We start from the raw sequence: 25957 nt of genomic DNA on the forward strand, positions 1-25957 counted from the left end.
TACATTTGTGTGTTTTAATGAGGATGTCAGACTCCACCGAAAAACACAATTTGAAATCTACCATCATTTTTAATGAGTGCTCAGTTATGCAGCCATGTTGTGTTGAGCCAATCGTCTGAGCCATAAATATAATTTTACTAATTACTTGATGCAAATAATTCTAGACAACAAGAAATTAAGATTTTCTTGATTAGCTAGATGGCTAGACAGATAGAACGATGGACAGAACGATAGAATGATGGACAGAACGATAAAATGATAGACAGAATGATGGAAAGAACGATAGACAGATAGAACGATGGACAGAACGATAGAAGGATAGACAGATAGAATGATGGATAGAACAATAAAACGATAGACAGACAGATCAATAGGCAAATAGAAAGATGGACATTACGAAAGAACGATAGAATGCTGGACAGAACGATAGGATAGACAGATAGAACGATGGACAGAATGATAGAATGATGGACAGAATTATAGACAAATAGAATGATGGACAGAGCAATATAAGGATAGACAGAATGATGGACAGAATGATAGAACGATGGACAGAACGATAGACAAATATGATGATGGACAGGACGACAGAACGATAGACAGATAGAATGATGGATATAACAATAGAACGATAGACAGACAGAACGATAGGCAAATAGAAAGATGGACATTACGATAGAACGATAGACAAATAGAATGCTGGACAGAACGATAGGAAAGACAGATAGAACAATGGACAGAATTATAGACAAATAGTATGATGGACAGAACGATAGAAGGATAGACAGAATGATGGACAGAATGATAGAATGATGGACAGAATGATAGAATGATGGACAGAATTATAGACAAAAAGAATGATGGACAGAACGATAGACAAATATGATGATGGATAGGACGATAGAACGATGGACAGAATGATAGACGGACAGAACGATAGACAAATAGAACGATGGACAGGACAGAACGATAGACAGATAGAATGATGGACAGAATGATAGACAGATAGAACGATGGACAGAACGATAGACAGATAGAATGATAGACAGAACGATGGACAGAACGACAGATAGAACAATCGAAAGAACAAAGAGCAGAATGAAAGACAGAACGATAGAAAGAATGATAGACAGAGAGAACGATCGATAGAACAATGAACAGAATGACATAACATTGGATAGAATGATGGACAGAATGATAGACAGATAGAACCATGGACAGAATGATAGACATAGAATGATAGATAGAACAATGGACAGAACGATGGATAGAAAGATAGACAGAAGGATGGATGGATGGATGGATGGATGGATGGATGGACTATTTTCCAGTATGAGAAAGATTGTTCATTTTAAATGTGTATATCTGATTAAAGTACATTTTTACAGTGCTTATGAATGGCCTCAAAGCTAACAGACACAGACAAAATTCAGATTTAGATTTCACGGGGTCTCTAAGCTGCGTTCAGCCTACTCGACAATGCTAAATCTAACATGCTGGAACATGTGCTCACGCCCAACTGGCATAGTCTGGAAATCGCACGAACACTCTCAGTGGGGGTTGCCGTACGACTGAACGTGGGCTCAGTTTGTGATTTCAGATGCCAAACTGCTTTGATTCGAGGAGACCGCGCTTAACTCAGCATACCATATGCATCCAGGCACACGCCATTTACATTTCTCTCTTTATGAAATGAGAGAAAATATATAATTGAGAGGATCCATCCTCTAACGATAGGGAGCAGCAGTAATTGGCGAGTAAACACGGCACTCAAGCCTCTCGAAGGAAATAAAAGTGGGAGCACACCAAGCCAAACAGAGAGTGCATTAAGCTGGGATAATGATCCCAGCTTGACTTAGATATTCCGGCTTTATCGTGCCCACCCACACTTCAGGCCTCGGATGAGCTGCTCTGCTGTGACTTGTACGTGGAGTTCGGTTTTTCTCTAAGTGTTCCGTGGAGATGTGGTTCTCCCTCCAAACTAGTCCATTAGAGGCTAGGTCAATACCACACAGTGGGTGAGGATGAAGGTGTGTGAACGTGCGTCTGCTTGTGTCATCTCAGAGAGTGTGTTTCTGGATGTGTGCATTCGCATACGTGTCCCGATGTCAGTGCACTGACTTTAAAAGCAATCATAAGTACGGCTATACATAACACTGACATATTGTACATGAAAGATTTGATTTGCCGATTGCACTTGAAAAGATAGATGCTGCTTTTCAGCTTACAAGGGGGTACTTTATTTTAGCTGAGATGAAACAGGATATTCAGGATTTTCAACTATAAACTGTTGGACAGACTTGATTAATCAATCAGGAATTGATTGGATGGTGAAACGTAGGCGTCACACTCTTAAACATAAGGTTTTTTTTTATTGGCATATATGGTTCCATGAAGAACCTCTTCACTGCACAAAAGGTTTTTTTTTTATAATGGAAAAAGGTTATTTAGATTATTAAAGTGCCACAATTATGACATTTTAAAGGTTCAGAATTTTGTTCTGGAGGTCTTCAACAATAGGTTTACATTCATCCAGAATCAGAAAACACTTTAATTTTCTCATAATATACACTTTTTTTCTCAGAGTGTCTCATAAAAAGGATTTAGTCTTTCTAAACCCCTCTTTTCCGAGAGCCTACTTTGCTCTGATTGGGCAGTCTGCTGTCATTGGTCTACCAAAATGAAAACGCCCATTACCTTATCTGATTTTCACCACTTGTATACAAAATGATAGAAACAGTAACAATGGAGTCGGTTTTACCATATCATTTTCAGCCTGAATCCTCATCCTTTGGAAGTCCATGCAAAGTGGATTTGATTTGGCAGCACAGACAACAGTGTCTTCTTGGCATATCGATAACACGAACCAAACTCTACCAGGCCTCAGCTAGAATTACAGTGTTTGAGGCTGGGTCAAAGTAGACGTTGTTCACAGGCAGCCAATGAAGACCATTATTAAAAAATGTGTTACAAACCTATGTAAGTTTCTATAGGAAAATTGGAATTACTGACGACTCGTTTTTTTGCAGACCTTTTACATTCACAACAGCTATATTACACACTATACTATACTATAAAGTGGGTAGCTATAATGCACACTTTTAAAGCTTTTTAACAGTTATCGAGGTTGAGCCAAAGACCTAGGACTAGTTCACCAAAGTTGGTTTTTGAAATAATCTCCAATATTTAACGAACGTTTTGATGGACATAGGCGGTCCTAGAGGAAAAGTTGCTCAGAATGAGCAGTTCTACTATGTGGTATGAATGTCACAGGTATGCGCAAAAAAATGCGAAGGTACCCCCTGGTGGCTGATTTCTTTTGAATTTCTCATATCTTGGGCCATGAGTCAAACAGGCCCAGTGAGTTTCGTTCCGATTGGCCTCCGTTAACCTTGTCTGAGCTGCTCAAAATTCAGTGGCCAATGGCAGACATATTTTTCGCAATGCATCAATGTCCTCATAGACAGTCATGGCACCTTGGACGAAGACAGCGCATACCAATTTCCAAGTCGATTGGACTAACGGTGAAGTAATTATAGCCGTTTTCATGTTTTTTTTCCTGTTATAGCGCCACCAAGTGGCCAGTCACTGCGTTTTTCATGCAACCTCAGAATGAGCTCTTACATAGGTGTGCCGAGATTGGTGAAAGTATCTCATTCCATTCACGAGTTATAGTCCTTTTAGTAAAAGTGGCTCCACCCATTTCGAACATTTTGGCAGCCCTTAGGGACCGTGAATCAGAATTTCAACTTTTCTTTGATAATTATTGACAATTAGACTCCAGAAAATCTCGCTGCACTGGTTTGGTTCCGATTGGGTCAAAAACCCAATGAGTCTCAAAAGTATGTTTTTCAAAAAATCCCAAATACCCGCCATTGTTCAATTGTTCCAATTGTTCCGCCTTGAGCTAAGGATTCCAACGATATAAGACACTTGAGCCTAGGTAGTTCATGAGTTATGAGGCATGTCATAGTTTTGACCACTTTAGCGCCCCCGTAAGGCCGATCGGGGAGAGACTTGGTGACATTGTAGATGGTATGAGTACTACCAGCCCTCAAAGTTTCAAGACTTACGGATTGGTCTGCCAGTCAACTTTTAGGGGATAATGCTGATCCTTGGAAAATTTAACAATTACAATAGGGTTTCAACGCTACACGCTTGAACCCCTAATAATGATAATATAAATTGTAATAAAATAAAAAATGAAAGTACACGTGAAATGATGAACACGTTTAGCCTCATATAGATCATGTTACAGAAAGTTGTTTAGCAACCGACAACCAATCATGAACTAAACAGTGCTTGCCTCATTAAATATTCAGGAATTTTGTGCATTGGCAGAAGCTTTCATGTGATGAGTTGTTATGATGGGTTTCACATGATGGGTTTCAGAGTCTGACAGAATCATGAAAATGTAGGAAGGTAACAGCAAACTGAAAACATTTTACATGGCAACAGTTTTGCAAATTAACAAGGTGTTTTTAAAAATATATTGTGTATTCATGCAATGATTGTTACTGAATTTACAGTGTGAAACCTCAACATCAGAATACTCAGGATCAATTATTAGCCCATGGTAATGAATATGAATGACCATTCATGAAGCAACCAGTTAGCAACGATTCCTAATACAGTTCTTAAAATAGAATACAATATAATATCTATTCCTTCAGATCTCAAAAAAGCCCATCTGACAAAGTGGACAGATCATATGTAAACAGCCTGACGAAGCAGTATTTAAATCTGTTTTGATATGCACTGCTGTGTTGCACTCTGAGCAATTCTCTTCATAAACTGCCACAGTAAATGTAGTGCCCTTGCCACAGCTCATGATTTTGTTCTCGGCTTAAAAAGTTCTGCATTAACTTATACAGCAATTCCTTCAAATAGGTCACGCTAAAAGCACTCATAATGAACAGCACAGCTTTTGAAAAGTCCATTCTTTTTCATTTATTTTGGTTCCAGGCAGCAGATGGGCTGCGGTTGATAACCAGTAGATGTAGGTTGCCTGTAACAGGCATAAAGTTGCTCAGATAAAAGATCCCGCTTCATGAAAGAGAGGCTTTAATGGCATTTAAGTATGGGAGGGAATAGACTTCCGGTATATGAAGCTTTTCTTAGTAACCTGTGGAAGATTCAGCTCAATTTGTAAATAGGACGACCAACAACTAATCGATAAATATGATAAGGCATATGCAAAAAGGGGCAAAGCCTGGTTGAGTTGTGTTAGTAGTGTGTTGAACCTCATGGTTACGGTAAGAGGGATTCCAAAACATGCTCAAAGTGCTTGACCAATCACAACCCACTGGTCCAGCCGACCAATCAGAGCACATTGTGCTTTTTGGAAGGAGGGGCTTCATAGAGACGGTGCCTTTTCACAAAACCATTGTTAGCCAACTATGGTCGCAAGTTCCATCATTACATAGTTTGCCTGGGATGGAGTAAAAAAAAAAAAAAAAAAACAGCCAGTCAATTCCTGGAGGTTTCATACTTCCAGAGCTTCACAGCAATGGAAATTGAACTCTCTTGACCACCAGAGTGAGTCTAAGCAGGCCTTACGATGGTCTAATGAGGCCCTGGAGACAGAGTCTCCAGAAACACTTTGTCACCCGCTTATCAACATCCTGACGGAACAATTCAGTCAGTGTTTCCCGAAACCACTAAACATTAGCAAACAGCCTTGCGAAGTTGGAGCTACAGCTCTCGACCTGGGGTTAGAAGCATAGTTTCTCGTTAGTATGGCATGTGGACTTTTTGCTCTTGAGCAAAATAAGCAAGTACATTGTTTAGCTTTCATCCCAGATATATACAAACTCCATTCTATGTCTTTTAGTTTGTCAAAAGAATTATCATCTGGGATATCATCAGTCATCTGGAAACAGATTAATTAGTAGACGTTATTACCCCACCACGTGTGTGACATCATTAACTATTGTTGGACCAATGTGGTTTGATCAATGGATGTGCGACAAAGCTACTACGTTTTCGGAAAACAATCATGACTAGTTAGTTAGTTTCCCCAACGATGCATTGTACTATGGTGGTTAAAGGGATAATTCACCCAAAAATGAAAATTCTGTCATCATTTACTCACCTTCAAGTTTCTCCAAACCTGTATGAATTTATTTCTTCTGCTGAACTCAAAAGAAGATATTTTGAAGAATGTCGATAACCAAACATTTGATGGACCCCTTTGACTACTATAGTATTTTTTAATTTTTTTTCCCCGAATGAACTATCCCTTTAAGCAGCAAGTTATGTCCTTGTATGGGAAACTCAACCTAGAGCATTACTGACAGACTGGGAATGGAGGTGCTACAATGTAAAATACATGAAAAAATAGGTGTTTTGAAAAATCAAGCATAAAAACCTGTTCTAGTAGACCCCAAAAACAAAATCAAGACTTTTTAAAAGGGCATAATATGGCCACTTTAAACATAGTCAGTAATTATGTAAGTAGAAAAAAAAATCCTGACCTCTTATGTCTTTAAATACAGAGCTACTAATATCAGTAAGATTTCTTGTGTTCGCTGTAGTTTTTGTCTTTTCATAACCTCAGAGGAGGCTGTTTCTCCCTCTAATTGAGCAGCTGCCTTCCTCCAAGTCTATCCAAGCCCATGCTCCCTCTCCGCACAGCTAATCATTTGCGCTATATTTAGCTGGAGTTGTGCCTGCCTGCCCAAGTCTTCACGTTTAGCCTTATCCCTGGGCACACAGTAATTGTGAAACGTGTTTCGTAAAAACAGTTCCACCAGAGGAAAAATAAACAAGTCCTTCAGCAGTGCAGGGATTTTGGCTAAGGGCAAAATGCCAGCAGGTGGTCATGTTTCGCAATCATGGGGGGAATCATTGTAAGGCCACTTCCCAGCCCACCACGAGGGGCTTACAGCATGACTTGCATATGTGTGTAGAAATATTTTTTTAAAAAACAACAATGCCACCAGCATTTGTGTCCCAATTCACTAAGCACATAGTACCAAAGGCTCTGTTTCTCGGCACCACAATGTAGAACTTTTCAGAACAGATAGCACAGTCTCCCAGACTGCACCATTCCCCCAACCCCCCAAGCCCCCCCAAGCCCCTGTATGTGAACTAAAAATGCATTCAAAACAAACACAAAAGCAAATCTGGGACTCCAAATCATTTTCCAGCATGCTTTTAGGAAACAAAACATGTTTTATTATTAATATTCTTTGCAGTCTTGCACTCACAGACACCATTCTGCTGATTTTCCTCTATATTTAACTAACTGGGGTAATCTTTTGTTTTAGTTATGTTTGTAGCTAGACCTACTGTAACTTTTGGAGAAATTCAAGACCACAATGATGAGTCTAGAATATACAGTGGGTACGGAAAGTATTCAGACCCCCTTACATGTTTCACTCTTTGTTATATTGCAGCCATTTGCTAAAATCATTTAAGTTCATTTTTTTCCTCATTAATATGCACACAGCACCCCATATTGACAGAAAAACACAGAATTGTTGACATTTTTGCAGATTTATTAAAAAAGAAAAACTGAAATATCACATGGTCCTAAGTATTCAGACCCTTTGCTGTGACACTCATATATTTAACTCAGGTGCTGTCCATTTCTTCTGATCATCCTTGAGATGGTTCTACACCTTCATTTGAGTCTAGCTGTGTTTGATTATACTGATTGGACTTGATTAGGAAAACCACACACCTGTCTATATAAGACCTTACAGCTCACAGTGCATGTCAGAGCAAATGAGAATCATGAGGTCAAAGGAACTGCCTGAAGAGCTCAGAGACAGAAATGTGGCAAGGCACAGATCTGGCCAAGGTTACAAAAAAATGTCTGTTCCTAAGAGCACAGTGGCCTACATAATCCTTAAATGGTAGTCGTTTGGGACGACCAGAACCCTTCCTAGAGCTGGCTGTCCGGCCAAACTGAGCTATCGGGGGAGAAGAGCCTTGGTGATGGAGATAAAGAAGAACCCAAAGATCACTGTGGCTGAGCTCCAGAGATGCAGTCAGGAGATGGGAGAGAGTTGTAGAAAGTCAAACATCACTGCAGCCCTCCACCAGTCGGGGCTTTATGGCAGAGTGGCCCGACGGAAGCCTCTCCTCAGTGCAAGACACATGAAAGCCCGCATGGAGTTTGCCAAGATGGTGAGAAATAAGATTCTCTGGTCTGATGAGACCAAGATAGAACTTTTTGGCCGTATTAAGCGGTATGTGTGGAGGAAACCAGGCACTGCTCATCACCTGTCCAATACAGTCCCAACAGTGAAGCATGGTGGTGGCAGCATCATGCTGTGGGGTGTTTTTCAGCTGCAGGGACAGGACGACTGGTTGAGGGAAAGATGAATGCGGCCAAGTATAGGGATATCCTGGACGAAAACTTTCTCCAGAGTGCTCAGGACCTGGCTCAGACTGGGCTGAAGGTTTACCTTCCAACAAGACAATGACCCTAAGCACACAGCTAAAATAACGAAGGAGTGGCTTCACAACAACTCTGTGACTGTTCTTGAATGGCCCAGCCAGAGCCCTGACTTAAACCCAATTGAGCATCTCTGGAGAGACCTAAAAATGGCTGTCCACCAACGTTTACCATCCAACCTGACAGAACTGGAGAGGATCTGCAAGGAGGAATGGCAGAGGATCCCCAAATCCAGGTGTGAAAAAGTTGTTGCATCTTTCCCAAAAAGACTCATGGCTGTATTAGATCAAAAGGGAGCTTCTACTAAATACTGAGCAAAGGGTCTGAATATTTAGGACCATGTGATATTTAAATTTTTATTTTTTAATATATCAGCAAAAATGTCAACAATTCTGTTTTTCTGTCAATATGGGGTGCTGTGTGTACATTAATGAGGAAAAAAAATGAATTTAATGATTTTAGCAAATGGCTGCAATATAACAAAGAGTGAAAAATTTAAGGGGGTCTGAATACTTTCCGTAACCACTGTATATATATATATATATATATATATTATATATATATATATATATATATATATATATATGTGTGTGTGTGTGACCATATATATATAGCAAAATTGGGGGTCACGGTTCGATATGAGTTTGGTACAACAGGAAAAAGCAACAAATCCCCAATGCTAGGTTGCTATTCATTTATTTATTAAATTTCTATAATGCATTAAGGCAGATTGGAATTGTACCTCTCATACACAAAGCAAAAATGTTATCACTATCTGATACGTCTATCAGAGCACTTGAGTTGGTCAGCAAGAATGATTCCTCCCTCAAATCATAGTGTACAAACTCATTTTATGTATAAAAACAAATAATAATAATAAAAAAAAAGTCAATGTGTTCTGTTGACGATTTTGTGTGGATGTTCTGGATATTTCTATATAGCTTAAATAATGTTCATGAGTGAAGAATATGACCAAGCCCCCACCAAATTTTAGTGACACAAAAGAATATGAGTATTTTTGTCTTCTGGTGTTTTTGTGCTCTTATACTCAGTAGAAAAAATAAATTAATGTAAAAAAAAAAAAAAAAAACGCTCCTAAAAGCCTCCTTACGATAAACAGAGAAGAGAGCACAAAATGTATGCAATACATTCTTGTCTACTTTCAAGGTGCACTGCAAAACCTTTCAAACATCTATCTTTTCCAGGGCATCCATAAAGAAAAATGCAATTTTGTGTATTATTTATGCTGCATAAAATATTATAATTAAAAAATCAACATATTATAAGTGTCGAATACCGCCACATCTCTTCATGCACAACCTCTCTATACAGAGCCAAGGGAAAACGCCAGTGCTCAAAAAACATCAATGTTTGGAACTCAGTGTAGACTTAGTGTTAAGACAGGCTGTGAGCCATAATGCTAATGGAGGCTAAGAGGGATCGTGAGACAGAACCCCCCAGCAAGCCTTCTCATCATTACTGTAAGGAGACCACAGTGCACGCCTAATGGGCTCTCCTATTAGAAGCCATCATTCACAAATCCCTTTGTCACATACCACTGTAGCACTGCTCATTCGCATAGAGATCCAACACGAATGCTTAAAGGGGCTGAGATCAACATGGTAATGCTAATGAGGCAGCATGTGGCCACACACAGACGTCCGTGTGATAATGATTAAATAGTCACTTGAGAAGTCCATAATAGTGTAATACCGCAGTGATGGGTTTGAAAAATCCACATAATTATACTTTTTATACTGTAAAACACTCAGATCTCCAGTGTTGGTTGTGACTTAATGAAGAAAAGGAAAGAGAAAGAAATATGATATTTGGTCTATGAGATATAAAGCCTGCCTATATGTAGTTTCAGACTCATTTGCACATAAATCGGAGATAACATTTTGAAAACTGCATGCTCTGATCTGAAGTAAATAAACTGACAGAATGAATGAATAAATAAATTGAGAAAATGAATAAATGATTGAATGAATGATGACAATGAATGAATGAATGAATGAATAACAAAATGAATGAATGAATCAATCAATAACAAAATAAATAAATTAGCGAATGAATGACAGAATGAATGAATGAATGAACGAAAACAAATGAATGAAAGCTTTTATTGCATTTAAATATCAAACCAACAAAATAAAATACAAATAAACTAACAAGCAAAACAAACAAACAAACAAATACATTCAAACAAACAAATGCATAAATACATCAAACCCATAAACAAATTAATTGATGACAATGAATGAATAAATGAATGAATGAATGAATGAATGAATGAATGATTGACAGAATTAATGACAGAATCAATGAATGAATGAATAAAATACAAATAAACAAGCAAATAAATAAATAAACAAACGAACAAATACATGCAAACAAACAAATGCATAAATACATCAAACCAATAGACAAATGAATTGATGACAATGAATGAATAAATGAATGACAGAATGAATGAATGAATGAATGAATGATTGACAGAATCAATGACAGAATGAATGAATGAATAAAATACAAATAAACAAATAAACAAATGAATACATGCAAAAAAATAAATGCATAAATTCATCAAACCCATAAACAAATGAATTGATGACAATGAATGAATGAATGAATGAATGAATGAATGAATGAATGAATGACAGAATGACAGAATGAATGGATGATTGAATGAATGAATGAATGAATGAATGAATGAATAAATAATGAATGAATTAATGAATGAATGACAGAATCAATGACAGAATCAATTAATTAATTAAATACAAATAAACAAGCAAATAAACAAACAAACGAACAAATAAATACATGCAAACAAACATGCATAAATACATCAAACCCATAAACAAATTAATTGATGACAATGAATGAATGAATGAATTACAAAATGAATAAATGAATAAATGAATGACAGAATGAATGAATGAATGAATGAATGGTTGAATGAATGAATGAATGAATGAATGAATGAATGAATGAATGAATGGTTGAATGAATGAATGAATGAATGAATGAATGAATGAATGAATGAATGAATGAATGAAATACAAATAAACAAGCAAATAAATGAACAAACAAACAAACAAACAAATAAATAAATACATGCAATCAAACAAATGCATACATACATCAAACCCATAAATAAACTACAGTAACTAGCATTTTTTGTACTGTAAACAAAAAAACAAACAAAAAAAATAAAATAAATAAATAAATTCACTTAAAAATTGCTTTTAAATAAAAGCTAAATTCATTGACATAAATGTAATTGCTCATCAGGGCTCTCTTGGTCTGGAACAACAACAAAATCAAACTATAATCAGCCATGTATGTCATTCAGACAGTGCATTCCTGTCTGGAATAGGCTGGTCTGTTGAGCAGAATAAGCTGCAAAGTGGATCAGACTTTATGCTGACCAAAAGTCTGGCTCTGTGAAACTAGCATATATGCACCAGTATCCGGTTAAAGCTAAAGCGGTCTGCTAGCAAAGTCAAAATCCTTAATCCTAACCAAGACTTAGAGATGACAAGACAAAAAAAAAACAAAAAAACATCCCTAGTCTGTGCTGTACATGGACAATTGGACAGCAGTTCTTGTCAGACTGTCAGTTCCAATGCAATTCCTGTGAAAACAGAGAAAAGAATATAATAGCAGAAAAGGGCAAGGAGTGCAACTCGATGAGAAATGCTTGCTGCATTGTTGTTGTTGTTTTTTTAATGTCTGGCCATGTGCTTCAGAAGACATGATAGATGTTGTAACTAATGTTATACTTAAACACAGTGCTGTGTGAAGTAAAGACACTCTTTATGAAGCCCTAGACAAAATACAACACTAAAGTCAGGTGCAAACAATGCTTACATAACAAACCACTGTCTGTTTTTGTCCTTTATCTGACCCTTAAAATGACTTTCATTATTGTAACCTAACCTTTAGTTAATGTAGTCATAATAAATCATATTTTTGACTTATTAACCCTTGTCACTTAATTATATTGAACATGTACTGTTAATGTACTACAAATCTTTAAAATATTTTTTGAATATAATAGTATATATGAAATAAAGGGCACATATTGGCACACTTTCATGACTATGTTTCTTAGCACACTTAACTCTTTCACCACCAGCATTTTTTTTTTTTTTTTTTTAAAGTTGCCAGGATTTTTCATCGCATTAATCGTCTGAAATTTTTTTGCACCCAGAATATTTTTGTTGTATGAACATCTGAACATGCAATATATCAAAAGAAAGAACAGAGGCACTGCTTTTTATATATATAAATTGGAGGAAAAAAAAAAAAAAAAATTTATTCCAGCTTCATGCATTTTTTTTTATTTTATTTTTTTTAACAACACTTGAATGTAGGTAAGTTTCATTAAAAAAAAAAAAAACTAAAAAAACTAAACAAACAACAACAACAACAACAACAACAACAACAATAAAAAAACAATATTTTGAACAAAAAGCTGTGAAAATAGCATTTTTGTCAAAGACTACTGTACATCCGGATCAAATTCAGAATGATAATCAAAAACATGATGGAGCAGATGAATCAACACCCTCAAAGCTTCGCAATCCTACAGCCTACCTCTTCCTGGATCAACATTTCATTTAGTAACATTAGGCAATTTTGATTTATATGCTGTTTAATGTTAAATTATAGCTCTATTTTACACAAGCAATGCTTCTAGCACTTGTTTCTGCTTCTTCTTTGCCTGTATTTTGATCCGAAGATTCTGTACTCTTTCAGAAGATGTGTAACAGCGCCCCCTACAGTATAACTGTACAGTATAAAAAAATCATCAATGGTGGGGAAGCGTTGTGACATTAATGGCGGCACTTTTAAAAAGTGCACTTTGTGATAATGACAAATTAAAGGTTTTACTTTAAAGTGCATTTCAAATCAGTATATTTTAATAATCTTTTTGTGGTGTTTAAAAGAAATACACTTTTGATGTGTTGACTAACATACTAAAGCACATGTAACACACCTGACTATAATTTTAACTGTATTATTCGGTATTACTTTTAAAGTTAATATATTTTAAGCGTAGTAAATTGCAACTTCATCATTATAAATGTGTAAATATATTTTTCATTTTTATAATATAATATAATATGGGATAATACAGTCGAGTCACCTTAATGTGGTACTATACATACCTCCAAAACAATAACAAAAAACAACAACAACAGCTTCAGATTCAGATTCACACATTTTAAATCTTAAACATCTTGAAGACGTCTGTGAAATGTATTTTGAACACCCGAGAGGGAACACTTTAGAGTCGCACTGCAACTGACATGACATTTTTAGAGTGTACATTTCAAGAAGGCCTCTGAACTTTCCCAGCATCTTTACATGACACTTATAAAAGATGAAACGTTGGTGGGAATAGCATCAAGAAAATTTGATAGCCAGAGAGTCCCACATACATGAATGAACTCTGAGGGCAAAAGAGTTGTGCTTTTGTCACTCGAGGGATGCGAGATATTAAAGGTCACCACAAAGGTGAGACTAAAAAAGTCAGACGAAAACAAAATAGACCTCTCCTTCCACACTTCTCACCATACTCTCAACAGACAGATGTGATCCAGCCTGGAGTCAGAGGAGCTGTCTGAGAGAATGTTTAAAATTTAAACCCACTCCATTTTAAATGGCTTTTCAACTTCAGCTATTATGCATCATGAAACATGTGTTCTACATGGTACTTGGATATTGAGCTTCATATCTCATTTTTAAAGCATTCACTTTCCATGTACAGTACATTATTAAAGACCCATGATGAAGCTTCATTAAAAGACTAAAATAATCATTTAGCATTATTTTGTATACATGTATGTGGGTCAATGACGTGAAGAGTCATTTTTTTTTTTTTTTTTTGTCCAAAGAGTATGTAAGGTACAATTAGATATCTTTTACTGAATCCAAATTAATTATATTTTAAAAAATTTTGAAGTGTCAAAAGGTCATTCAGTTTAACTGCCCAAAGGTCAATCCAGCCACTTCCTTTGTGATTAAAATATCTTAAAATGTAATAAATGTATATATGTATAATCTCAACAATTGCAAAATAGTATTAAAATTATGTGTAAAAGTCATTGCTTTGTTATGAGAAATAATGTCCGGAAAAATTAAGATCATTGATGTAATTCGGAGTAACCAATATAAAGGGACCATTTTGGATCAAGTCATGCAGTCAGTATCATTTGACAGGATGTGACATCATTCAGACATCTGCAAAGGACCACATGGCCGTGAAGCAAAGTAACTAACTCTTTTAACTATTTGAAAAATTAATGTTTTCACTTGTTCATATGCATGTCCTGAAACGTCAGTTCATTCAGTATAACCGCTTTAAAACATGGAAAATGTTGAAATATTTTAAAAACTTGTACTAAAAAGTAGGACTGGGCGATATATCGCATGCGATTGTCACGCGCTTTTCGTCAGTAAAGCCGGTTCCCTGATTACCGCTAAATCGTCATCACCTGCTTTCAAATGGAGCGGCATTTAATAGACAGAACCGTAGTTCACTGACAAGCTACGCAATATCACATGTGATATATCGCCCAGCCCTACTAAAAAGGTTTGATTGTCCTTTTGCTAGCTAGCTAGCAAGCTAACTAGCTAGTTAGCTAGTTATCAGCATGTTAGCATTGTTTGAAAATATCATCATTCTGTTAAAATTTTGGTTAAACCGAATGACTTTTTTTGGTGACAATTTTTTTCCATCTTGTAAAAAATGACAAAAGCAGTGTTAATTGATAATAAAAAAACACATAATCTCATTGTTAGCACTAAATAAAACTTAAAAATTAATTATACCTCCATTATGTTTTTTTACACTTTTAAAAACCTTATTCGTCAATGACTCATGTGTGTGTGTGTGTTACATTTATATAATTTTCCTTTTCTTTATCATTTACATTCTGATCTGTCATTGACCCACTGATGGAAACAACGTTGCTCTGGCTCAGTGTTCAATGAGGAAACCAAAATTACATTCTCAACTTGTTATGCCGGCTGGGAGAGTGAATACATCTTGATTTATAAATGTATCCCCTTGTAACTTGCCATAGAAATAACCACACTTTTTCATTTAGGGGTGAGAAAAGATTGAAGTAGACAGAGAGGGGAGTAAAATATCCCTCTGAGGAGATGTGGATCTACTTTAAACCAGCCAAACCATTCTCAGCTTTAGTGTTTTCCCAATGAGTATAAGGATACAGGGAGTAAGAGAAACCAAAAGACATGAAACATTATCCACATACCTATTCCTGAGGCTTTGCCGCACGGGATCTTGTTGCTAATTTATTTCATTATTTCAACATTGCCGTAAAAGAGAGAAAGACGGGAGAATGTGACCCGAGGCCCTTCGGAAAAGCAATCTCAGCTTCAGGCTACCAATGCATGAGTAAAACGGACTGCGTTTTATTTTAAATAAAGCTATTTGACTTGATTTAAACAGTTAATAATGCCTCTGTCAAGGGAAGAGAGTGATAAATTTAAAATTAGAAAATGCTCATTATTGTAATTGCAAGATGCACTGAAATGACATGTTTAATTGTGTTGCACTATAATTATCCTAATAGTTCAGTTGGGTGGGATCTGCACCATTGTTCTTTGATTCAAATTGTCTTTTTGACAGGTTCATCAAAAATAAAACTTTTTGATTAGGGTTAAAAAGCTTTTAAATGGTCCCAAAACACTCGATTAAGAGAAAAAAAACTGCACTCTGATTTTAATGGCATTGTCTTTGCAGTGTAGATTTTTTGATTTTGATAGATTTTTTGACAATATTTATTGTGCATGCAACTGACAATCTCACAAAGACATAAGTAGTTGTCTTTAGTTGCTTATTTGACACAAGTTGAGTAATAATCATAATTTAAATGATGATAATTAATGTAAATACTATACAAACACTTAAATTACACTAATAAAGTTAAAATAGGCCTACTAACTTTAATTACAATTATGTAATTATATTTCTACTCCAATGCGTTTTTTGAAATATAAACATAATGGTGGCTGTCATAAAACTAATATGGTAATATGGTGCATATATTTAGCAAAATGCTCCTCTCTAGAGTTAATTTTTCTAGCTGACTAACGAGTTATGGTCACTGAATATGGTTTTAGTAAATGTAACGTTACGTAACATACTGTTTACAAGCTGTTTTATTGACGTCTTTCCGCAGTTAAAACATCAACTGAGCGATTACATGAGACAGGATATGGATTTCAGTAGGTTGTACTGTATCTTTTAACATATCTTTGGGTGTTCATTCATGTTTATTTTGTTCTGTTTCATATTATTTATTTATTTTTTTTTTCATATCAAAAGTAACAAAGCACAAAACTTTTTGTCATTTATTGGATGTTCCGTTCATTCATCAACTGAAAACAGACTAGTCGTGGGATTTAAGAATCGCTTCGTAAAAATATGAAACGATTAAAATCGAGAAATCAATATTTTTCACCCAGCTCTAGTAGGAATATTAGGCTGCTGTCACTTTAAGAGTGAATGCACAGATACGGTATACTGATACACATGTGTTTTTGACTACACTAAAAAAAAATATTTATCAGGAAACCATAAAGTGCTTGATGTAACATTTCAACTGGTTTTAAAAGTCAAAATATGTCAAAAATTAGATTTAATATTACTTCTGCGTTTAACTCGATATATATGGGAATATATCCCACCCTAGCAAATGCCACTCCCTTCCATCCCTCAAAATACATCGACACGTTTGACCACGTGAAAGGGATGATGTCTATTAGGTTTTTGAATATTGAGACCTAATAGGAAGATTATAGCCCCTCTCCACAGCATGCTTTTGAACTAAAATCTACAAAGAGACATGACATCAATACCATGCCAATATCTGGCTCAGCATTAGGGATGAAGGTGGCAGCGCAAAGCGATTTAACTCAGCTGAGGCTTATTCCCCACAGAGGAAAATGACTTCGGTGCCAACTTACTTTTAACTTAATGGATTTTGCCTTTGCTTTCACTAAGGCATCTCCATGTTTCCTGCGCTGTGTTAAAACCCTTTACTCTAACCTAATACTCTCCATAGCCGGAGAACCCAAGACACCACTTAGCCATGGCATTCTTAACAACCCCCTACAGTTTCATCCTGTAGATAGAGGAATCCTTCACTAAACCTTCATTAACCCAAATACTGGCTTATTTGATTAGCACAGCTCTGACATCTTATGAATTTAGAATAAAAATAAATAAATAGACACATATATATGAGCAATATCACATGAGTAGGAGTGTGATGTGGCTCTATATCAGCACTGATATAGAGCCATGTCGAACAACTACGAGTCTGATTTTACGTTTATACATACAAATGACAACAGGGTGCCCTAAAAACCCTCTTGTGTGTAGAACTATGGATTCATATCTGAAGTTGACAGTTTACTTACTAATTTGAAAATGTCACTTAAAAAAAACTAGTAACAAAAGAATGCTGAGTTGCTTCTTTAAGTTAAAAGCTATTATTAGTAAAAGTATTATTATGTAAAATACGTTAAAGCTATATGCTATAAGCTCAATGTTAAAACTATTTTGTAGAGTATTATGAGAGGGAGATCGAATGAGCGAGTGTGATTACAGCATTCATTCTTCAGGTCAATCTCATATTCATAATATGCTGAGGAAAGCGATATCTTTATCGTAGTATCCTTTCACCGGTTATGGGGATTCCCCATGACAACGCTGGTCAATTTGTTGAGTCTTACAAGGTGTTGTTTAAAGTTAAAATAATGTCCTCTATGTTTATAACCTTGTTTCAGTCCGTTTCAGTCCCTTTCAATATAAAAGTTTTTGCTACTGACTCACCCATAAAGACAGTCTCTTGGTTGCCATCTAATGGTGTAACAATGTAACCTGCACTGAACAAATAATAGATTATAGACCAAATATTGCCCATTTGTATAACCAAAACTAATTAGATCTCATGTTTAACCACTATAGAGACATCAAAGCCAGCAGCAAATTCCAGAAGAACTGGCCAAGGAAAGGCTGTTCTAGGCGGGATACATAAGCGTTGAACGACCGCTGATACCCAAGAGCTCATATCTCCGCAAATGTCAAAGAACATTTTCAAACAGGCCGCATCTTTATAAATAAACCACATATTTGAAGTTTGAACACCTACATTCTTGCCTAAAAAACTCTTAAAAGGAACACTCCACTTTTTTTGAAAATAGGCTCATTTTCCAACTCCCCTAGAGGTAAACAGTTGAGTTTTACCGTTTTCAAATCCATTCAGCCGATCTCCGGTTCTGGCGGTACCACTTTTAGCATAGCTTAGCATAGTTCATTGAATCTGATTAGACCGTTAGCATCGCGCTTAAAAATGACCAAAGAGTTTTGATATTTTTCCTATTTAAAACTTGACTCTTCTGTAGTTAAATCGTGTACTAAGACCGGCGGAAAATGACAAGTTGTGATTTTCTAGGCTGATATGGTTAGGAACTATACTCTCATTCAGGCGTAATAATCAAGGAACTTTGCTGCCGTTCCATGGCTGCAGCAGTGCAATGATATTACGCAGCGTCTCTCACATATGTCTCCATGGTTGCAAGGCACGTTCCCTGTGCAAGCAGGGGCTCACAGGCGCTGCGTAATATCATTGCACTGCTGCAGCCATGGAACGGCAGCAAAGTTCCTTGATTATTACGCCTGAATGAGAGTATAGTTCCTAGCCATATCAGCCTAGAAAATCACAACTTTTTTATTTTCTGTCAGTCTTACACAATTTAACTACAAAAGAGTCAAGTTTTAAATAGGAAAAATATCAAAACTCTTTGGTCATTTGTAAGCGCAATGCTAACGGTCTAATCAGATTCAATGAACTATGCTAAGCTATGCTAAAAGTGGTACCGCCAGAACCGGAGATCGGCTGAATGGATTCGAAAACGGAAAAACTCAACTGTTTAACTCTAGGGGACTTGGAAAATGAGCCTATTTTCAAAAAAAGTGGAGTGTTCCTTTAAAACTACATTCCGTGACACAAAAACAGTAGTATTTGTAAAATTATAGTCGGATTGTTCCTCCTCCAATGACACTCGCTGTAAGAAATGGTGCAAGCAGAGTGATATAAATGATGGGTAGAATGTTGCATGGCTTATAACTGTTGTATATACATGTATATAATTTATTTATATATATATATATATATATATATATATATATATATATATATATATATATATATATATATTTGCATATTTTTACATATTATATATATATAATTCTTTCCTTTTTATAATACTTTTTCATTTTATTTATTTATTTATTTGTTTACATTACGTGTATATAATAACAAATATCTTGCCTCCGTTTGCATAGAGGGTAAACTGTTTTTCCTGAATGCTTTGGGGAATGAGGCAATTGTTGCAAAACCTCCTAATCTCCCCTGAATGACACCAAACTCCAGTGGGAATTTTACACCACAAAGTTTTCACCACATATCTCATCACCCTGCAATTGCTTTTTCTCTGTTTGCCCTTTATAACAGTTTCTGCAGTCTTCAGGCACTATTTTTAGTCTGTTGCAGTCAGTTTTGTGCTTTATTCTGCCTGCTTTACGCTCTGACATACCTAGAACTGTGAAGATGTGTCACTGATTCTACTGGATCCCGTATGCAGTATACAGGTTAGAATAGAGCACAGTATGTATATGGAGGAATTTGTATATGGAGGATATATATGAATCTGTGCTGACACTCAACATTACATACTAAGGCTATTTATGCATGCATTTATATGTTGCATTTGCATACATTACACATTATTACAAAATATATACACATATATAAACATAACCCTTGATTTTTTTTTTTTTTTAACTCTCTGGTTTGATGCTCATATAACAATAAATCAAATAAGTTGGTTTTGAAATCATTTCACTTAGCAGTCCCGTCTCTTTTCCAGTTAAAGGTGAAGATTTAATTGAGTTCATCATAAGAAATGACAGTCCTGACTCGGGCAGAGACATATTTAGGGATGCTGTTTTTGGAGCCTGTGATTTACCTGTCATATCTTATGAAACATTCAGTAAGATGTTTGAAGTAGGAGTAAATAGATGCCTCGGGATGTTTATTCTGCAGAAGAGCATTAAATATATATATATACATATCAAACCTAAACTTAACTATAATTTCAATATCATATTCACCAGACACCTTCATCTAGTTGGAGTTTAATTAACTGAACAGAATTGCATGAATAAGCGGTCTGCCTTATGCCTAGAATGTATATCTTATTTTTATTTTTTTTATATCCATAACATTTATTTTGTATTATTTTTTTCTGGACTTCAAATTAATGGTTAAATTAATATTAATATAATTAATATAAATTAATATAATTAAATGTTAGTAATCTCAAAGCATGTATAATTAAGTAAAATCATGAATTTAATAGTTAAATAAATGTTAATAGTTTAAAAAAGAACTTTTTTTTTTTTTTCATTTCATTTTAATGGTTAAAATTACACTTTAATAATCAAAAAGCATGTCTAATTAAATGAATTCAATTTCATCTCGCTCCCAAATAATTTAATTTATCAGAAAAAATAAAAAGACTCAGCCAAAAGACATTTAATTAACTGATGTGTGCCACAACTGACCACTTATCTGTTTAACTGCCAGTTAATGCTTCTTAAGTGCTGGCCCATGGGGCATCTACCTGGGCTTTTATGGAGGGGTAAAATTAAATGACAACCATATAGTGCCTTTTTGGATTGCACTTGAGCACCTAAGATTTCAACATGCAAGCTCTTCCTCCCCTGTGACCTCTAACATCTGTCTGTGAAAACTCATCCAACCACATCAATACTGAGTTACTTTGCTCTAATTCACACACACACACACACACACACACACACACACACACACACACACACACACACACACACACACACACACACACACACACACACACACACACACACACACACACACACACACACACACACACACACACATAATATATATATATATATATATATATATATAGCCTGTGTTACTAATTCTAAAATGTCACTTTAGAACTAGTAACGAAGGAATGTTAAAACTTCATTGAAACTGACCTGAGCGATATAACATTGATTCTTCAGGTATTATATCCATTATAAAAGTTTGTTCATAAAACGGATAGTTCTGGCCCTTGATTCTGATTGGTTAAGCCGCATTTGAATCCGTTGTAAAATTCCTGAAAACATAAAGCTGACCGCATTACATAATTATTGCTGTGCCACTGAATGTGTAGTTGCTGCGTCAGTCTTAGCAACGTAACAGTTAAACATATGTTTGTTCTCTATTGATTTTGTTCATTGAAGCTGCGTTATGTAGAAGAGTATAAAGTGATATAGAGATATATAGAGATATAGTGTATTTTTTTTTTAAATCAGTGCTTCTGGTTACCCTATATGCCTGTATGTGGTTTTTACAAAAAAATAACGAATGAAAAGGATTTTAAAGAGCTTGTGACAAAACCTCGTAACTCCATTGGATCCTCAAACCGTCAGTCAAACTTTATAAATCCACCCCACCTCTATCGTGAATGAAGTGCCACATGCAGTTTAGAGATCTCTGCTTCTTTGCAATACAAAGTTAAATAAAGATCTGATGTTTGAAAAAAGAAACAATATGTCTATAAAGGCTAATGTTTTATGTATCTGAAGAGTGGAGAAGTCTTCGTCTGATATTTCCCGTCTTGTAGCCAGTATGCTATGCTATATAGAGGATGTAAGTTAAATACAGCCTTAATATTAAATTATCAAATTTAACATAGCACAATTCGACTTGCTCTGGAACAAGTAATGTTAAAAGATTAATAAGACCAAATATTGCTCATTGTATGTACCCAGAATGAATTATGTCTCATGTTTAACCTAGAAGAGCCAGCGGCAACTCCCCAAAGCACTGGCCGAGGAGAAGAAGCTGTTCTCGGCGGTCACACGACCCCTGAACAGGAGCTTGCATCTCCGAAAATGTCTAAGCAAATTGTAAAATAGGCGCTATGATTAAATATAAGTCACATATTTCAAGCAATCAAAATTTTTAATCTAATTAATTACATGATGTGACAATTAATTAATCTAATTAATCACAATTTAATCGCACATCAATTTGGCTGAGAGATTTCCCCAAAAGATGTCAAATAGATATTACATAAAAAGTAGCTTCAGAAAGAAATAAGTAGGTGGCGGTAAATGTCTTAATGATGAAGTCATTCGTTCATTCATTCATTCATTCGATTCATTCAAACAGCTTTGGTTTGCTTAAAACGCATATTCTTTGTCTTTATATTTTCATTGGCAAAATTGAACAAAACAGACAGCATTGTGTCTAAAATAAAATATTAAGTTCTTATTTACTGAACTGTTGTATAAAATCAGTATGGCTATCGCATTTGCACTTGTTATATAAGGGACAAAAAGCACTCGCGTAAGATATTACTTAACTCATGATCTAAATATGAGACAAAAACTCAAACAGGGGCATTTTTGCCCCCATATCTTGAATATTAGAGACATTCTAACGGTATTCTATTGGCTTCATCGCACAGTGAGTTGTTGCCCTGCATCAATATTCATCATCAATTATATATCTATATATATATATATATATATATATATATATATATATATATATATATATATATATATATATATATATATATATATATATATATATATATATATTCATACATACATACAGTATATATGTGTGTGTAAAAATATAACTTGTTTAAAGTGACATATGAACTATGGGACAATATAGTAAAATCAGAAATATCCAGTGCTGAAATATTTCTTGTTTCATCTTTACAGCTGTATATTCGGATGGACAATCAATGTGGGTGGATGTGAACAGAAGGTCATGTCCCTTTCTGGTATCCTTGCATGTATTGTGAAAATTGTTAGGCTTACTAGGTCTGTTTAATTAATGGCATGTGTTAAAAGATTGGATTTAGCTTTACACAAACAAGTTTAATAAGCTTAACCTTGTTTGTGTTCAAGCGTTTTGGCTATAATTGCAAAACTGTTTTTTTTTTATTTTTATTTTTTTTTTTATACCAAACCTGTGAGATTTGTTTCACATTAATATGGTGGTTATAGTTAGAAAAACAGAAGATACTCTCTAAAAACAAGTCTTATCTTCAAGGAGCTTTCGGTATTTTTACTGAAAAATAATATATATTTTTTTAAATTAACATGATTGTATGCCTTTTAAGTGCATTCATATCCACACAATTTATTTTTCAAACTTTACTTTCATTCATAATCGACAACAACAGACAGCCAAAAACATTTAAAATTCAACAACTTATAGTATTTACATTAGGGAAGTTGAGAAGTAAAACTCACAAAACTAATAGATTATGTAAAAGATCTTTTGAGTCTGTGAATGTTTGACAGCAACAATGAGTGTGACATCTGTAAGTGACAATAAATTAAAGCGCTGTTTTTCTCTAAGTGGTTAATCATTTTGTGATGTTTGTTTTTGTGCTCCTCGTTTAAGGGCAATTTTATTACGTTGCTAATTTTCCTGTCTGTTTCTAATACATCAGAAATGACTATTTGCAAAGTTACTGCACAAAATGCTCTTCTACATTCCCACTTTTCCATCATGTATTGTAACCAATTTCAATGTCAGTTTTCTTTCTGTACAACTGATATGCATTTGAAAATGTCAAGATCCCTCAGTTTACTAGAGTCCCTTTTAGAAATGTTTAATGGATGAAAAACAACAGTTGTGGGTGCATTAATATAATCTCACCAACGAAACTAGCTTTCTTGCACATCATCTGATGAGTAACGCTGACCAAATTTTCCCTTTTAAGAAGCTTACAAAACATTCCCAAAACACAAAAAGCTTATGCAATGAAATTGTGCTGCCTTCCGGTTTCACGTAAACCAGCCACCAGATCCTACATATTTCATGATCTCTTAGTCTTTTTGTTAGCCCGATTCTTTTTTCATTGCACGCACACATACGCAAGTGCCCCAGATTGCCTTGCTTCTCAAAATGTGTCTTGACCATTCTATTAAAATGACTTCAACGCTTAGTGACAAGAGATTTGGGATTTGGCTGCACTGATTGCAGAAGCTTATAGAAAAAAAGAAAGAAATGCCTCTGCACATCGAGATATATCAGTTATCGACATCCAACAAATATTAATGATATTTTCATTCTCAGTAGGATTATCCAATCATGAAGAGAAACCTTGGAGCCTGGTGCCTTTAATGAAGACATGCAAGCTGCTTTTCAAGGGCACTGAAGCCTGCATAACCAGTTTTCATATTTTTTTAATATTCAAGAAAGCTCAATAATCATGAGGCGAAAACAAGCTCGTTGGTTGATTTTTCAGTTCACTGTGCTGTAAAAAGGTTAACAGGTTCATGATTTGACATTACACTCAAGGAAGATGAGCAGGAAGAGATGAAGCTGAGGTAAAACCAACCCTGACATATATGTGCGCCGGCGGGTAGCAAGCCTCTTCACGTGTTCCTGTGCTGCAGTACCATGATTCTCCTTTCTGCTTTCTTTCATAACTTACAGTAGGCACCACCATACAGTATCTTCATTTAAAGCTACATATCCCAGATATAGCAGCATGTTCCCATAAAAGGCAACACTGAATGAATTTTCGAGAATCCTGGGCACTCTTTTCAGAACTGGGGTTTTCAAACTTTGAAATTTTAAAAAAGAAAAGCACCATAAAAGTATCATAAAAGTGGTCCATATGATGCATGCACTATATTTAAAGTATTCTGAAGTAATACAGTAGCTTTGTGGAAGAAACATAAAAAGAAATTTGCATCGCTATTCACATGAAATCTTGACATTTGCCCTAGCTGACGAATCAAATAAGATCTGTCCACAAATTCTGTCAGATGGTTTCAATAGCTATGCTCAAGAATTGAACTGAATTGCAAACTCTAGGGTTCATATACAGTTGTAAGAAAAAAGTATGTGAATCACTTGCAGAATCTGTGAAATGTGAAAAATTTTAATAAAATAAGAGAGATCATACAAAATGCATGTTATTTTTTGTTTAGTACTGTCCTGAGTAAGATATTTTACATAAAAGATGTTTACATATAGTCCACAAGAAAAAAAAAAAAAAAAAAAAAAGCTGAATTTATTCAAATGGCCCCATTCATAAGTATGAGAACCATTGGTTCTTAATACTGTGTGTGGTTACCTTGATGATCTACGACTGTTTTTTGTTTTGTTTGTTTCATCTCTTGTTTGTCCTGAGCAGTTAAACTGAGCTCTGTTCTTCAGAAAAATCCTCCAGGTCCTGCAGGTTCTTCAGTTTTTAAGCATTTGTTGCATATTTGAACCCTTTCCAGCAGTGACTGTATGATTTTGAGATCCATCTTTTCAGACTGAGAACAACTGAGGGACTCAAACACAACTTTTAAAAAAGGTTCAAACATTCACTGATGCTCCAGAAGGAAATACGATGCATTAAGAATTGGGGGTGAAA

This window comes from Chanodichthys erythropterus, chromosome 17 (assembly GCF_024489055.1).
Source record: "Chanodichthys erythropterus isolate Z2021 chromosome 17, ASM2448905v1, whole genome shotgun sequence".
Lineage (NCBI taxonomy): Eukaryota > Metazoa > Chordata > Actinopteri > Cypriniformes > Xenocyprididae > Chanodichthys > Chanodichthys erythropterus.